Source organism: Eumetopias jubatus, unplaced genomic scaffold, assembly GCF_037043125.1.
Source record: "Eumetopias jubatus isolate StellerSeaLion01/CBP00866 unplaced genomic scaffold, mEumJub1_p1.0 scaffold_3, whole genome shotgun sequence".
Lineage (NCBI taxonomy): Eukaryota > Metazoa > Chordata > Mammalia > Carnivora > Otariidae > Eumetopias > Eumetopias jubatus.
Genome location: NW_028274809.1, coordinates 180,670,307 through 180,687,826, shown reverse-complemented (window position 1 = coordinate 180,687,826; position 17,520 = coordinate 180,670,307).

Sequence of the window (17,520 nt, the reverse complement as noted above, 5' to 3'; positions counted from 1 at the left end):
TTTCTCCCCCATACTCAATGTCATGGAGGATGCAACATATGCTTATTGCACGCCTGGTCTACAAAAAGCCTTAGCTTTTGGGTTGGGTGCTGCAGCAGTCACAAAGATGAAGAAGCCAGGACAGACAGATGGACAGTAAGAGTAATAGCATGAGATAGGGATATGATAGAGGTTTGCACAAAACATTGTGATGGGGGAGACAAAGGAGCAAGTAAATAGAGTTGACAGGAAGAAAGGGGAAATGTACAGCAAGGGAAGACTTATAAGCTGGGTTTTGAAGGATGAATAGGAGTTTGTTCACTGAGAGCACATTACAGGAAAAAAAAACAATAACAAAAGCAAAGGAATATATGTCTACATGTATGTGTACACATATTTTAATTGTGACTCTTTGGAGGCAGGGCAATTACACAACAACATAAGTCTGTGACAAGGTGTGGTAAGAGCTGATTGCTAAGGGTTTCTTTTGGTCCCCTTGTATGTTTTGCTTATTCATTCGACCACTGTGTATCAAGTACCTGTTGGGTGCCAGGCAGCGTCTTAAGTTCTGGCGATCATCTGTTACAAACTAATTTTTCAAAATGCCTTTCCTTTTGAGTTTATGTTCTAGCAGAGGGTAGAAAATGAAAAGACAAATGAAATATGTGGGATGTCAGATGATAATAAATGCCAAGGAGAGACATAAGACTGAGGAGAGGAATAGGGAGGGCCCATGAGAGTGCTTCTGGCTGGAGGAGTCTTTGCTCGGAAGGTGACACTTGATCCTTGCCCCAAAGAAGGCGAGGGTGGGAGCCAAATAGGGGAGAGTATTCCAGTTAGAGGGGGAAGCAAACAGAAAGGCCCTGAGCATGGACTTTGCCTGGGGCCTCTGAGGGACAGAGAGGAGGCCAGCATGGCAGGAGGGAGATGGGAAAGGGTGTAGGAGATGAGGTTAACACAGCAATAGTGTTAGAGTGGGCAGTTAGTTAGGTTTTAATGGGATGCTTGGAGGCCAGCAAAGCGGGAGCTAGTGTCAGCTATCAGGAAAGTCAAGAGGCCTGTCCTGGCAGCTCTCCCGAAACAAAGCTCCAAGGGGACGGATCCAACTGGACCGGCCCAAGACAAAGAAGGCGGGAGACCCTGACCAAGTAAGGGAGAAAAGGTGTGAAACCCTGCTCTCAAAAAAAATCCCCTCCCCAAGTAATAAACATTCCACCCACTAGTTAACAACTGTCAATAAGAGATAGAGACCCAACCTCCAGGTGCAACTTCTCCCTTGAGTTCACGGACTCTCACTTCTTAAGAGCATACTCACTTTAATAAACTTTCCTATTTGCAACACTCAGCAGTTATATCTGGTCTATCCGTGAATTCTTTCTGACCGTGAGACCCAGAGCCTCCAGTGACATCCCAGGGATGGGCTGAATGGAGGTCTCAGCGCTGGGGTTCTCCCCAGTCCACCCAGCAATAACAGTAGGCAGAGAGAAGGGAGAGCTGACTGTGAAGGGCTCTCTAGGCTTTCTCACGGATTTTTGGCTTTTCTTCTGAGTGAGAAAGAAAACCACTGGAGGGTTTGAGGAGAGGTATGATATGATCTGATTTTTCTTTAAAGATGTGTCACTCTGATTGCCATGATGAAAACAGCATGCAGGAGCTGAGGGCAAACCAGACAGAAGACTACTGCAATGATCCAGGAACAAGCTGATGGCAGCTTGGGTCTGGGTAGAAGCAGTGGAGGTGGTATAAAATGGTAGAATTCTTGATGTCTTTTGAATTGTTAGAAGGGTGGATATGGGGCACGAAGGAAAGACAGAAATTGAGGATCTTGGTCTCATTCTAGAAATCATGTGCAAAGGCATTACTTGGTTTTCACCTGGAGTAAAGGCGGAAGCCAACTACAACAAGCCAAGCAACAGACAAGGATTATGACCAAGACTGGGTCTGTGAGAGAAGTTTTGGAGGAACACGCCACAGATTTTGGAGACAAATTCAATGTATTTCGTGTGATCGGCATATGATGGAGACACAGAGTAGCAGTCAGATTCCTGGCAGGAGAGAGGACGACTTTGGCTTTGGCTTGTGGATCTGGAGATGTCACTGACCTTCGGATGAACGATCATTAGAAGACCAGAAGCAGTTTCGCTCTGCCACTTGGGAAGGAGGACATGGACAGGAAGTTGTGGAAACAGCTAGTGCTTTTGGATATTGATGCTAATTTTAAAGTAAGACTTCTAGATTTTGCCAAGGATACTGATTTTTACAGTACATAGTGTTCCTATCTCTAAATTTAAGCACCAGGAGAGCCTCGGAGATAAAAATCGTCCAGCAGGAGGAGCACGGATGTTGGGGATGGGTGGAGGAGAGTAGTGTGGGCTGTGAGAAATTTCCCAGCCTCCTCAGATCAGCCACCCTCTCCAAGCAGACTGCATTACCTGTGAATTTTGTCTTTGCATAAGTTCATAAGCACCTTTATAAATTGTCTTTGCATTTTTTAAAGCATATAGCAAGGATCCCCAGAAAAATCCCTGAGTGGGCCTTGAAATCCCTTGCATGCCTGCTGTGTCATCTCTGCTTTGGTCGTTGGCTGGACAGTGACTTGCTTCTAACGAACAGAAGGTGGCCAAAGTGATGAGAGGTCACTACTAACATTAGATCATTAAAGAGGGTGACTTCATCTTGCTGGCCCTTCCTCACCCCACCTGCTCACTTTGATGAAGCCAGCTGCCATCCTGGGAGCTGCCCTATGGGGAAGGTTGAGGAATGAGAACCAGGGGTGGCCTCTAGCCGACAGCTCAGGAGAAGCTGAGGCCCAGAGTCCACCAGTCCATAAGTAACTGAAGCCTGCCTGTCGCTATGGAGGGAGCTTGGAAACAGACCCTGCTTCAGGTGAGCTTTGGGATAACTACACCCCAGGGGAGACTTTGATGGCAGCCTTGTGACAGACTGGGGGCAGGGGCACCCAGCTCATCCATGCCCAGATTCCTGACCCACAAAAAACGTAAGGTGCTAACATCTGGGATAAATTCTTACACAACAGAAAACTAATACGCCGATTAACGTAGGATAACCTGGGATGGTTCTGGAGGAGAAGAAATGAAGGATCTTACATAATGAACCTGCGTGGTTACCAAACATGTGTCTCTGACATGGAAGAAAAGCTAAAAAAGGAGGCCTCATGAAGCACTGGGGCAGAGAACAGAAGGACAAGTGTAGGAATAGATGAAGACCAACCAAATGAGAAAAGTGGAGGCTACTTATGCAGAGCTGGCGGGAGCAAGGGAGACGCTGACCATCATTCGAGTTTGGCAGAGACTCAAAGGCAAGCAGAGGATGGGAGAGCTTCACAGAGGAAAGGGGCAGGCTGGGGTGGGTGGGTCGGGGGTGCCCTGATCAGAGCGTGCTGGCCTGGGGAGGCTGGAGGCGGGGCTAACTAGACCCCGTAGTCCTGTGTGACTGGTTAGGGATGCACACGAGGCTTTCTGTGCTCGGCCCCCAGTTAGAAGTGAGGACAAAAATTAGGAAATCTGGAGCTTATTTATCAAGTCCTGGCCATTCGGGGCCAGTTGTTATAGGGATTATTGTTTGGTTACCTGGGTTGTTGATAAAGACAGTGGTCGGACTGGCCTTCTGGATGGCTTAGCGTAGATAACCGGCTGGTTGCTGCAGATTGTGGGTCAGAGTCTCATTTTTATATATGGTCTGGCCGCCATCGTCCGTTTGTATCCTCAGTCTCTCAGAAGGAAGAGTATCTATGAAGAAACCAGGTCCGAGAGATCCCCACAACTCGACTTAGGACATCTCTAGTCACAGAGGGGCAGCGTCAGGAGCCCCTGCTGCTTTTCCGCAGGCTCCCAGATAAATCCATAAATGAATACCACAGAGAAAGGCGTGGCTATACCGTGCTCCAGAAATCTGGACCTATGACAAGTCACTGGTGAGATTGAAATTGCTGGTGACCATGTATTAGCCACACCTGTTTCTCCTTTCATGAGGGTCTGAAAGCAGGTGTGCAATGCTGCTCCCTTATTACACCTGTCTTCATAGAACTCGCCCGCCTTGCTCTCGGCCGTGGGGCCCTCCACAGAGCCGAAACGTCAGTGGACTCCTCCCTCCCACTGCGGCTTCTTTTCTAGAACCAGTCCCGGGAGAGTCTTTACCTCCATCGTCCTGAGTTGCAGTGTAGCTTTCTTTGCTGGACCCCTTTGCTATGGTCTTTTTTCACAGTCAGACTTAGGGGAGGTTTTCTTTTTCTTTTTTTCTTTGCCTTTTCACCTGCTAACTGGAAAATTACTCTTCACATAGTAAACGCTATCTCATCCTATTGCGAGAATAAGAAATTATCTTGTAACTTGGCTCTGCTGGGCAAAAATCTACATCAGATCAACACTCCCTCTTAGCAAGCAGTGACTTTCAGAAGAGAGACCGGGGTCTGGATAATAACAGCAGGGCTTGTAATCTTCCCTGGGCTAATGAGGTCTGCATCCTACCTGACTTGCAGGCCTTCTGAAGACAGAGTTACCGCTTCTCCTGCTCTAATTAGCAATGGCTGATGGAGGCGGAAGGCTGCGCCTTTAAAGGTATCCATGCAAGTGGTTCGAACAGTACCGAGAACAATTATTTGCAGGCCCAATAGTGAAGATGATTAATTAAAATAGTGATGATGCCGATAAGAGGCGTGACAAATGGGGGTCCCTCTTTAATGAGAATGGTTGCATTCTCTGCTCTCTTCTCCCCTTGCTCATCAGGAAATAGCCGAGCGGAGCCCCCGGGAGACTCCTGCTCAATTAGGCCCTGCAGGCAGTGGAAGCTGCCAAAGGCCCTGTGAAGAGAAAATTTAACCACCTAATTTGGGAGGGAAGGAGAGAGGGCACAGGCTTTAATGGAATATGCCACGGGCACTTCCAGGTCCACGGCTGATGGGATGCACCTCTTGGAACAGTTCTCAAAAAGGCAAGAGCGTGGGGGGTGGGGAGAAGAGACACGGGCTCGGCAGCCACTCAGGCCTGCAGTGGGATCCTCATTCTGGAGTCTGTTTTCTCACTGAAAACCATAAAGACAATGACAATGACCTCATCAAGTGCTGTGTGAGGTGATGTGTGTCTGTATAAGGCCGGGGGGGGGGGGGGAGAGGGAATGTACGCCAGGCACACAGATCACACAAGTAGAAATTGGCACCTTTCCTTCTCACCTCCTTGTGTCTCAACGCCTGCCCTGATGGACTTCACTCCTGTCTGCCATCTCGTTTGCAACCTGCCCCTTCTAGTTCATAGGACCCGTTTCCAGTGGCCCACGCTCAGCCCTACCCGCTGTTAGATCGAAGGTGTCCCAAAGACCTTTCTTGGGCATCTTGTGTTATTTCTTCCAGGGGCCAGCACCCTAAGAACAGGAGCCATTCCTTCTCTTTCTTTGCCAATTTCCCACCATCAATCCTCAACAGACCCTCAGTTGTCAGATGTGAAGTGGACATCACTCCCTCCCCCACTGGCCCTAACAAAGGAGAGTCTTTGGAAGGACCCAGAGAGCTAAAGAACCCTAAATCTGGCTCTTTCAGGTTGGAGGAGACCCTCATTGTTGCTAATACCTATCTCTGTAAAGCAGAGGCATCTCGCTACCTCGATTTTGTTCTTTCCAATGACCCTGTGAGGTTGATAGTCTGGGCAGAGATTCACAAAGTAGTTTCACTTGGCTAAAAATCTAAGCTTTAGGAAGAGGCAGAACTAAAGCCTAAATATTCTGAGGAAAAGCTGGGACACACTCTCCATTTTCTGGAAATAACCCACATTGGACTCTGAATCTCCGGATAAATTATGAAAATCTCAGCGGTTTAAAATAACAAAGGTTTCTTTCTCCTTCATGCAGATTGCCCATCCCAGGTCAGTTGGGGTTCTGCCCACTAAGTCACCCCTGTAATCATCTGCACCCTGCGACCCAGGCTGATGGAAGAGCTGCCCCTTGGAGCATTGCTAACTGCTGGGCCAGAGGAAGGGCAATCAAGCTGAAGCATTTGTTTTATCCTAAAGCACTGGCTCAGAAGTGACCCATTTCACTCCACTCCCATTTCACTGACCATGCCTGAGTTCACCAGGGCACGGAAGCCCATAACCCTCGCCGAGGGAGGGGCACGGGCATTGGTGAACAGTTACAGTCTACCATTGACCCCGCTGCTCCTTGTCTCAACTCCTCAGTGCTCTTGAAATAAGCAGAGTCTGTTAGTGGGCTACTCACCCTGGCTAGTGATTGTTGATATAGATGGAGGATTGTGGACCCCTCTTAATGCTCTTTTTTGAAAGCAGAGACAAAGCAAAGATATCCACTGTAGTATTTGCTTTGGAAGAGACAAGTTAGGAGGTGATGTTTGCGCTTGGCAATCAATAACATGTTTAAATCCTGAAGTGAAAGTTAATATATTAGCAACTGCCCAAGGAGAAGCTCTATGGGCTGTGTTCCCACGTCTGGCCTCTTACCATAGGTTACCATTCCAGTCTCAGAGGGGGTTCAAAGCCACATGCAAACGCTGATGGTCTGCAATAGCAAGGCATTCAAAGATCCCATTTTTTTGGTTTGTTTGCTGAAAAAAAGCCAGAACAAAGTAACTCACTAGTGATAAAGGGTCACATGTCCCCCCCCCCCGCCCCAGAGCAGCAGAAATAGAACTTCAAAAGTGTTCGGAATTGCTAAAACAGAAGATGGCTGGGGTGGGGGTGGGGGGCGAGTAAAGGACCCAGTGACGGAGTTCCCCTGGGACTGTGGCTCTCTTTGGACAGGCCACGCGACTTCGCCCTCTCTATCTGCATGTACACGGCATCTTCATCCTGTAATTCATTTGTTTGCAAAAAAACAAAAAAACAAAAAAAATAACAACACAAAGCTTCTCCTTCCAGCTTATGTAACTTGTTCCATACAGAGAAACATCAGCTATATTGACTTACATACTCAGACTTCATACTTCCTCTACTTCTAGGAAGATTTGGGGCAGGATCTGCTCTAAACTTTATGTGAAATAGGACAATTGGAACTGGAGCCAGAGCAGAGACTATAGAGTGAGTAGATATTTCCACACCCCTGACAACAGCTAATGGTGTGCTCAGCTGTGACTTGCTTCTGCAGGTTCCAGGAGCTAAGGCACAACAGGACCACACTGGCCTCTTGGGAGGGTCATGCAGCTGATGCACAGGTGATTATGCAGGAGAGGTGCCCCTTTGAGGGCCAGCCCCTCCTGCTTGGATGAGACTACCTGTCCCCCGCCTGAGCCTCAGGAGAGGCTGACTTATTACTAGGACAGGTGTGCCACAGAATCTGTCACACCAGCCACTGACCAACAGCAGCGTATGTGTCCCTCTCTCCATGCTGGCCCCTCCTACCTTTCGTGGGCAGGAAAACAGTCTGATCCATCTCTGTGTTCAGATGTTATCAGAGAAGTCCTTGAGACATGACCTGACTCAGGGATTTGTGGTCAATTACCTTTATCTAACATTTATATACTGACTACATATTCAGAGCCTGGAGATACAGAGATGAAGAAGACAGAGCATCTGAGCATGAACTCTGATTGGCAGAACCACCCTGGGGCCCAGGCAATGGGGGCCCCTTTGCTTAAAGGACCTACTTTGGGCCTCTGACAGTCATGCCCCACCCTGTAAAGGAGGATTCTGCAGAGCCAGGAGGGATGTGTCCATTTGAAGTCTGTGACCCTCCCTCCTTCTACTCCATGTTCCAGGTGTCCAGCACCCCAGAATTCCCCAGCCAAACAACCCCCAACAGCATAAGCCTCTTCCCAAGGTCCAACCTGGCCTGGTAGGAGTCCATCCATGGGGGTTAGTGGTGGGTAGAGCTGGCCATAGCTGGGACTTTTGGCCTGAGGTGTCCGCTAACTTGACACCATCCTCTTCACAGTGTGGGGTGGAATGGGAGTGGGAGATGGAGCAGGAGGGGTAGCGGGCCAGGGCCTCTATTAGAATGTTGCCCCTAGTCCTGAAAATGTGGGGATGGCCTCATGATTGGGCATTCTGGGAGGTAACAGTAGAGTTAGGTTGGAGATGGGCAGATCCCAAGTCTAAAATAGGTTTCTTTTGGCCGGCAAGGGGTTAATCAGCCACTGTCACCTATTTCTGATTGTTTACAGGAAGATTTGATCATGAAAGGCCAATGAAAGTGTTCAAGAGTCTGATTCTTCTTGTCTATCTAAATTACCGTCTCAGGAGGTAAAGCAAACCAATTTACCTTGAAGCTTTCATCAAAGAAATCCGTAGACAGTCCAGGGAACTACATGCTAACAAGATTGTGAGTCCTAAAGCAGGAAAACAAACTAAAAAGCCGAACTCACACTAAAAGCTATCACTGCATGATAAACTTCCACTTATTTGGACAAAAGAATCCAAAGATAGCAGTATCATGGAAAATACAAATAGTTTGGTTAACCAGATGTTAAGTTAGGATTACCCGTCTTCACAGAATTAAGTTATTATAATTTGTAATGTAACATAATTATATTTATTATATAATATTAAAATGGTGCCAAGTATAATTATATCCTTTCTTCTTTGTTACCAACTTCGGGAATTTGGCAGATTGCCTTTATTATTATTTTTTGAAGTTGCTAATATGTACTTAGGGTCTATCCTGCAAAGACTGGCTTAAGCAGTAGAAGTAGGACAAGATGTGTCCCCAGGGGTCCCCGTCTTGTTATGACTGAAGAGAAGTGCACAGGAACTTCTCCTTGGGCAAAGTCAGAAACGTGGCCCCCTTTGGGTAACTCATGGCTTCACATAGCGACTCGATCTTTTCAACTATTGTCATTCTAGCGTGTAGAGCTCACCAAAGAATTCTCTTTCACTAGAGAATTCCAGTTTTTGCTCTGCTTTCTGTGTTGGGGGTAGAATAAAAGCTGTCTACTCAGACAAAATGGTTATCTTGCTTTTTAAGTCCCTGCACCTGAAGAATGTGTAGGTCTCTGCTGTCCTTTAACTTGTTCCCTTATCTTCTTCATCAACTCCATCCTTACTCACCCATTAATCCCCTTAAGGTATTCCCCCCCCCTCAAGACCATTTGGTGGAATTCTCCAGAAATTCTACGTAACTAGAGGAGAAGAAAGATTTAGTAAAGAGCACAATGACATGGGAGAGTGTGTATGCGTTCGGGGGGGAGGTTGGTAGGCCCTAAAGGCCGTGCTACAGTGTTTACTTGATCCTAAGGTCAATTGCTCACCGTTGGGAAGGTTGAACAGGGAAGTGATATGACCAGGTCTTTGAAAAAGTAGAGTCAGGCTGAGATAAAAGAGTTTGGAGGCTGGGAGAACAATTATTTCATAGTAGAACATGGGCTTTGGGTCGAAGCAAAGCTGATCTCAAATCCTAGTTCCAATATTTCTCAACTATGTATCCATTCGGTGGTTATTATTTACTTTCTCTGATAACTCAATTTCCTAATTAGAAAAAAGTTGTAATGCCTCAGCGCGTGGCTGTGAAGGTGAAAATGGGCATAAGAAGCTCCTATTGGCAGACTGGATGAGACAGAAGAAGGTCTAAACCAGGGCTGTGGTTGTGGAAATGAAGAGCAGGGGATGGATGCTGGAGACAGGGTCACCAAAAATGGTTAGAGGAATTGAGGGTGAGTTGGCCTTCTACCTCGAGTGACCCCACCCTGTAAGCTGCACGGTTGATGACTGAGTGGGGTGTAAGGCAGGAGGCACAGATTATTTCAGATGGAAAAGGAGCAGGTAAGTTTCATTTCATATAATTTGAATTGAGGGATGAGTGGGAAACATTTAGGTGTAGGTGGTCAGTAGTTCACTAAAGATAGGGAGATAGGGATCTAGAGGGCACTGTCTATTTGGGACTCATCAGAACGTGGGCCATTGTGGTCACTATGGGATTTGCTTAGCTTGCCCAAGAGGACAAGTTGGATTCACTCTCTCATTGATTTTTCCATCTAATTCATTCATCAAATATATACTTTTTACTATGTGCCACCATCATTGTTTTTAAACAATGGTGAACAGGCAGAAGTTGTCCCTGACCCTCAAGATCTTATGTCTAGGATTTAGGATCAAAGGGGGCCAAGGATGCCCCTGCCCTTCAATCCTGGGCAGCCAGAAGCCCAGCCCTGTGTGTGGGCTGGATGCCAGGGTGCTGAGCCGGGCATGGGATGAGGCAGAGCTCCTCTGTGGTTGTAGGTCACGGCACAAGAGGAGGGAAGACTGTCCAGGCTAACGGTGTCTGAGAACAGAGCAAACACTGATCCAGAATAAAATGTGTACAACCCAGGACAAGAAAGGTGGCACGTGCAGGTCTAGATGGCTGGGAGACTGGAGACGTTTCCGGAGGTACGGCTGGGGGCAAGGTTAGAGCCTTTTCCAGCATACCTGTCATTTGGCCTGTGAGTGCTGAAGAGATTGCTGAAAACATCAGATGCACCCTATTCTTTTAACTTTAGCATCTAGCATCATGTCTGCCTCTTAGAAAGCTTAGTGAACATTTCTTAAAATGGAAAGATGAAGGAACAATAAAAAGGAAGGAAAGGGACATTGAAAAAAGTTAAATTGTCCTCAATCTGCAGATTTAGAAGGTGGTAAAGATATTATGGAATCTCTACTGGTCTTCAACCCAATCATAGAAATTATTAAGGGGGACACAAGGTTGCCAATCTGAGTTTTGGGTCCGTTGAAATTTAACGAAAGCTTGCTGCAATGACTTTGAGTAAAATTGATAAATGTGCAACGTAATAGTCTGATGCTGAATGTCTCATGCACCTTTTCTAAAGTTCAGACTCTTATCTAGGGATGGCTTCCTCTCCCAGAGAGCAAATAAAATGATATGAGATGGGGTTCGTGGCTCTTCAGCTGTGACGGAGCTTACTACCTGGGCTGCTGGTCCACCTTCCACATGGGGAGCAGCAAGGGAGTGGCGGCGGGATTATTGACTGTGACTTGCAGCTGCACATGGGACTACTAACCGTCAGCAGTGACTTCTTAAAACAGTAATATATATGCTTCTGTTTAAAAAAACTTAACTGGCAGACTTCCTGGCAGAGCTCCTGGGAGTGATGCCCTGATTTGCAAAGAGTTAATGACTTCTTGTCATCCCACGCCTGTAGGTAGAGAGATTGGGGGGGAGGGCATTAGCATCTGGCTGTGCCCCAGATAAAGTGAGCCACATGGAGTTGTGAAGGCTCTACCTTTTTAGAAACTAATTCTTTATGTTCTATTCATTCAATAACTACTACCTTGATATTAAGATTGCCAGTGTTTTCATTCAGGAATATTTTAAATTATATTCTTAAATTGAAAAAAAAAAAAACCAAAAACCTTGCTACCTCCTACAGAAGGTCATTTCAAATCCCCCTTTTATGTATACTAGGATGGGTTTAGTTAGTAATAAATTAAACTTGAGGACAATTGCATTTCTAGAGTCCTGATAAAATTTTCACTCCTTTAATTTTTTTTTAATTTTTCTCACTGAGCAAACATATTATTAACAGGAACTGATGACATCCAGAAAGCTAGCTATCCCCATGGCTTTCAAACACCAATCTGTGAGGTCCTAATGTCCTCCTTATTGTCCTATCTTCTTATTTCACATGCAACACTGTTTAAATAATTTAAATTATCAGATACATGCAAGCCTCAGCCAGAAGTGTGGAGAGTTTGGCTTTGAAAGTAACTCAGTATTTCCAGTTTAGGACAGAACTAACACTTTGCCTAATTTTCACTCTCCCATCTCCTTTTGATAGAATTACAATGCTAACTCTAATGACGATATGACAACAGCAGTGACAATGTGAATCTAAACTCCCAGATTATTTCTAATCCAGGGCTGTTACTTCAGGTATTAAATAAACACTTGGAAGTAGGATAAGGGAAACCTATAAATGCTTGCATTTACATAAATGTGGATATCTTCAAATTACACAAGGGAAGCCAAGTAACTATGATTGCATTCTTGCCACTGATTCCAAAGAAATTATAGCCTATCAAAACAACAGAAAATGAAACAGAAAAGAAGCATAAGTAATAGAAATCATAAAATGCAGAAGACTATAATCTATAAATTATAACACTTTTCAAATTAAGACCATGACTCAAATTATGTGAAGAAAAAATAAACCACATGTTAATTGCAAATTACAAAAAGTTGAAAACAATATTACAATGAAAGTAGAATTGAAGGCAAAAAGTATTATGAAATGATACAAAAGGGGTCATTTTATATTGAAAATGGTAGCCTCATCAATAAAGAATATGGAAGTCATAAATACTAAATAACAAATCACCAAACTATATAAGCTAAAAACTGTTATGAAATGATACACACATTTTAGTATGCACTCTGTCTTTGATAATTTATATATATATACACATACAGACACACAGACATATACATGTATACAGTAGAGATATCTCTATATAATATAAATACATACACAGAGTATACATATATAATATACATATAATTATATATACACATATATAGTAATCACTTGATTATATACCAGGATATCTATGTATTGACCAGGATATATATGTATTACATATGTATACTTTGTGTGTGTGTGTGTGTGTGTGTGTGTGTGTGTGTGTAATTGATAATGCAATACACTTCCTTTTTCGATATCCATAAAATTTTACAAAAACTGATCACTTATAAAGCCCCAAAGGTGGGGCGCCTGAGTGGCTCAGTCGGTTAAGTGTCTGCCTTTAGCTCAGGTCATGATCTCAGGGTCCTGGGATTGAGCCCTTTGTCAGGCTCCCTGCTCACTGGGGAGCCTGCTTCTCCCTCTTCCCCTGCCCCCCACTCCCCCAGCTCATGCTCTCTCTCTGAAATAAATAAATAAAACCTTAAAAAAAAAAATAAAGCCCCAAAGGAACCTCGGTAGAGTTTTGAAAGCAGAAACTATGCAGGCAGATTTATCTGAGCACAACATGTTGATCAATGACAATAGGAATAAATAAGTTTGTTTCAAAGTAAAGGAAAGGGTGAGTTACAACCAATAATGACAAACTGAAATAAACTTTTGGAGAAAATTGAAGCAGTACAAGTTAGATGAAATTGGTGGGATTTGAAATAAAAGATAAAAAATTAGACCAATGAAAAAAACTATAAATAAAAAAAGTTAAGATGAAAAATGCAAGCCTAAATGTAAGATTAATACTTGAAAATTAAGAAGTGGAATGATAAAGTAAAATATAAGCATTAATCAGAAAAGAAAAAAATATGATTAAAGAGAATGACTACAACAGAGAGGTTTATGAAAGGGCTGAGCAAACACAGAGGAGAACCCCCCAAAGCAGAAAGGGAGTGAAAGTTTATTTGTGAAAATCCGGAGTTTCAAAATAGAACGTGATGAAGCGGTGAATAATGAAAAAGCGATGGAAATAGAGAAGCGAAGGAGATTGAAAAATTTAAGAACAGACTTGTTTCTAGAAACTTGTCAGACTGAGCTAACACAGATTCCTCTTTCAACCATAAACAAGTAGAAATGTTGGACAAAATATGCCAGAATAACTCTTCAAAACAGCTGAGCTCCAAAGAAGACGGGAGCTAGAACAGAGCCCCGGAGGCTAGAGCGTGGGCAAATCTCGGTGCCGGGAGAGCAGAGTCTGCGGTGGCGGCGTGTGTGCGGAAAATTGACTGGGAACAACCTGGGGGTGCGGGGCGGGGGGGAGAGCAGGGGTGGCAGAGGCAGAAAGGCGCATTACAGTGAAATCCTTAGCTGACCCTACAGAGTGCTTTGGAGCTGAGAAGTCCCCACTTAAAAGTCCTGGCCTTGGCCTCCCCAGCCACGTCACTCGAGATGAACTGGCCTCGACAGGTGGCATGACCTGGGGGTTGGCACGTCCTCGAGAGAGCCTCAGATGACAGCTCTCAGTCAGCAGCCACACTCCCCAGCCTCTTGGGGAATGAGCGCTTCCATCCAGGGCCAGAAAGGTGGTTCTGGAGAGATATAGGTATTTTTCCTTGAGTCGATAATTTTCATTTTGATTTTTTCCACAATTCATTGCATGCATGCAATTTTGACAATCTTGAAGATTTTTTCTTTCTCAGTTGTTGGGGAGATACAATCAAGGGTCCACTATCCTCTCTCCCACCAGTATACAGAGACACTCACGGAGATGCTACTTACGTACAAATATATTCATTTCAGTGTCAGTTACATCAGTGGGAATATTGAAAATGAAAAGAATGCCCCCAAAATATCAGAACGGTAGAATTACATGCAGCTATTAAAATTGTGTTTCCAAGAATGGGCATTAAGAGGTTAAAATATGTATTTCCATTATATAGATTGTCTGATTCTAAATCGCTAAAACATTTGTTACTTAAAATTTTACTCTAATTGCCAATACATAAAAAAATGAAAGAAAATAGATCAAAATCATGTCAGGATATGGCTCTTTTATACATGCATTTCTTCTCACATTTTTTCAAATGATCTAAGGTCACATATTACTTTGTAATCATAAAAATTAACATCATATATAAAAGACATAATTATGCTAAATTAGATTCTATTATTTTTCAAATTTATTTTGTATGAAAACTGATCTGTGAAAGGGAAACCTTACTATATTGAGAGCAGATTTTCAATAATATTTTTGACATTTCCAGTCTTATCTTGAACACTATTTTCATGGTGAATGGGGGAAAGAAGTAAATCTTCAGTGTTTCTTAGTTCTCTCAACTTATGTTTGTTTTTTTTTTTCTTGGAAGACAGAAGCCCGCAAAACGTCTGTGCGGGGGGCAGGGGGTTGGGGTAGGGGTGCGCATGCGCATGCGTGCTCGTGTGTTTGGCTTTAACTTCTATTGTCTTTGGAGCCTCTCCTAAGGCCACTGCAATTGCTCTGGAGTCAAGGTGACTTTGCCTATGATTCCCATGAGTCAGAGGGACATGGTCAAATGACATTTTTCTAAGGCTTTAAATCTCACGAACCTATAAGCAAGGAAGGAATCCACAAATCCCACTTCTACAGAACAAACAGAAAATGATAAAAGGCACCCACCATTCAAGGGATTTTTGAATGAAGGGACTTTTCTCTCCTAGAAACTAATTTTCTCTTTCTTTGCATTTGTTATAGGAACTAGGTATTGATTTAAAAATCGATGTGGACCAACCCTACACTTTGAAATTGTGGAGAGACCCACAGCAGTTGCCATTGTTGTATTTTTTTGCTTCCATTTTGTCTCCCTGTCTCCCCGTCCCCTCTCTCCCTCTTTTCCTTCCTTTGCTCTTTTCTTTCTTTTCGAGTCAGTGCCAGACAGCTTTGCTTCAGTTCCCGCTTTGTCTCCCACCACCCCCTTCCTCTCCAGGCTTCTTTCCCACCTTTCAAAGTGAATTTCAATGTGCCAAGGTGCGCGAAAAACAAGGAGGGCCACTGAAAAGCACCGTTCTAGAAGCTTATGTGTTTGAGAGCCTGTGAAATCCTCCCTGGCCTCGGAGATTTTAAATTGTTTCAATCTATATTTTCTTTGTCCTTTATGTTTCTGAAGCTTCACATCCAATAGCCACATTTGTATCCAAAGCATGGATTTTTTTTAGAGTTTGACAAAGCTGATCCCGAGGATTCAATTTCCATAAATCCCTTAAAGTGTTTGACCAACTTCTCTCATTTTGCAAAAATGTCTAAGAAAATCACGGGGGAAAACAATTGTTCTTGACATCACAACAGTTTAATATGTTAACTTATTCATTAAATTGTGCTTCACATCAATGGAGATCCTCAGTTCTACAAACTATCGTTTTTTAAATAGCAATAAGGGTTGATAATGTCACAATACAATCTCCTAGTACCCGAGTTCATACATATTATTGCACAGAAACAAAAGGAAATATCTCGTAGGTGAAATAATTTACTATCTATTGAATAACTATCTTTACATCTAAAGTGGGGCACCAGATAAAAGTCTAGATTTTTCTTTCCAACATGTTTCATCTTTGATACATTAAATGAAAAAGAATGCAAAAGAGCCCAGAAAGTACTTCCGGGGGGACAAAAACACACGCAAAACAAACAAACAAACAAACAAAAAGGATTAAAACATAAGAAATTAGAAACGTAAGAGGTTGGTGGAAGGCAAATAATGGCGATAACTAAATCACACAAACTCTGCTTCCTTAGAACACGGTGTTCCCCGGCAAGAACTGAGGTTTTTCAGCACTGACATCTGGCCCTTTGATGAGTTCCCACAGAGCAGCAGAACGTGTAACACGTCAAAGGATGACTGTTGCAGTCTTTTCCATAGACAACTTAGAACACAGGCTTAAGAAACATCTGTGCTTTGGCGTTCTCAGATGGGGAGTTCTGTTAGGTTACCTCGAGTCCTTGCCTGGAAGTCCTGGGGCTTTTGTCTTACAGATGTTGCTGGTGTTCATGGCAAGGCCAGTCGTCTGGAAGTCTCAGCACTTCTGCAAGGAAGGTTGGTTCTGTCAGTGTGCAGTGTGATGGGTCCACGTCCGTTCCATCCATGAGGCTACAAAACACACAGGTCTCAGAACCTGCCCACTTGCCCAGAAGGGCTCATTCAAAGTTTTAGGGAATTAGTTCGGAAGTGTCCAGGTGAATATGGTGAGAGCATAGCAGGATAATGTCTCATAGAAAATGGAGGAAGGGACTAAAGGAGGTGACTTGGCGAAGGAAAGGCTGCATGCTCCCCAGAGGTGCCGTGGCTGGTGGGGGGTGGGGGAGAGTCCTCAGACTCAGCCAGCCCTGAGACCCAGCCGGAAGACGTTCAGCTGAAGTTTTGATGACCAGTGGAGGCACACTAATTACAAGAAAGGAAAGCCTTGGAGACACAGCTGTGATCAGACTGGGGTACCCTTTGCCTCAGTCCAGCTTTCCCTTGGATCCGAACCCACCAACTCATTCAGCCTTTACTTCAGTCCCTAAAATGCTGCCAATGCTCTGGTCCTGTTTCCTGAGCCTCATGCCCTTGTCAGCTCCTTAAAATGGCCCAAAGAATTACAGTCCACATGTCTCCAGTCTGCCCTTGTTCTCGAGGACAGAAACTGTATGTCATTTTTTTGTTTTTCGGGATTTCCTGACACATATTTAATTCCTCATCTTTCCACCTTTGAAAGACCTGCTTCCCTTTTAGGAGCCCTACTTTCCTCTCTACTTTCCCCTACACATTCTAACCCCCACCCTTGCATGATCCCATTATACAGGACTTTCTTCTCAGCTAGAGGTCATGGTGGGAGAGGAATCTGATAAACTGTGTGAAGATGTTAGCCTAAGACAGCAACTCCTGCACTTCCTCTCTCCGGCAAATGAGCAGGGTGCACAGGGACTCATTTAACACCAAAGAAAACCTTTAAGAACCAAAGCAGTAAGTTGCTGATAAAATTCCAGAGACCTGGAGAAGAAGTAGGGAGGAAGGGAGTTTTTTTTTTTTTTTTTTTTTTTTTTTGAGCAGGGGTTCTATTGATCATCCCTTACATCTCACTATTCAGGCTGGTACTGATTCGAGATATTTCTGACACTGAGCTTCCCTAAGGAGTTGTGAGCACATTCCCTCAGCCTTCATCTTGAATCAGTTTCGGATTGGCTG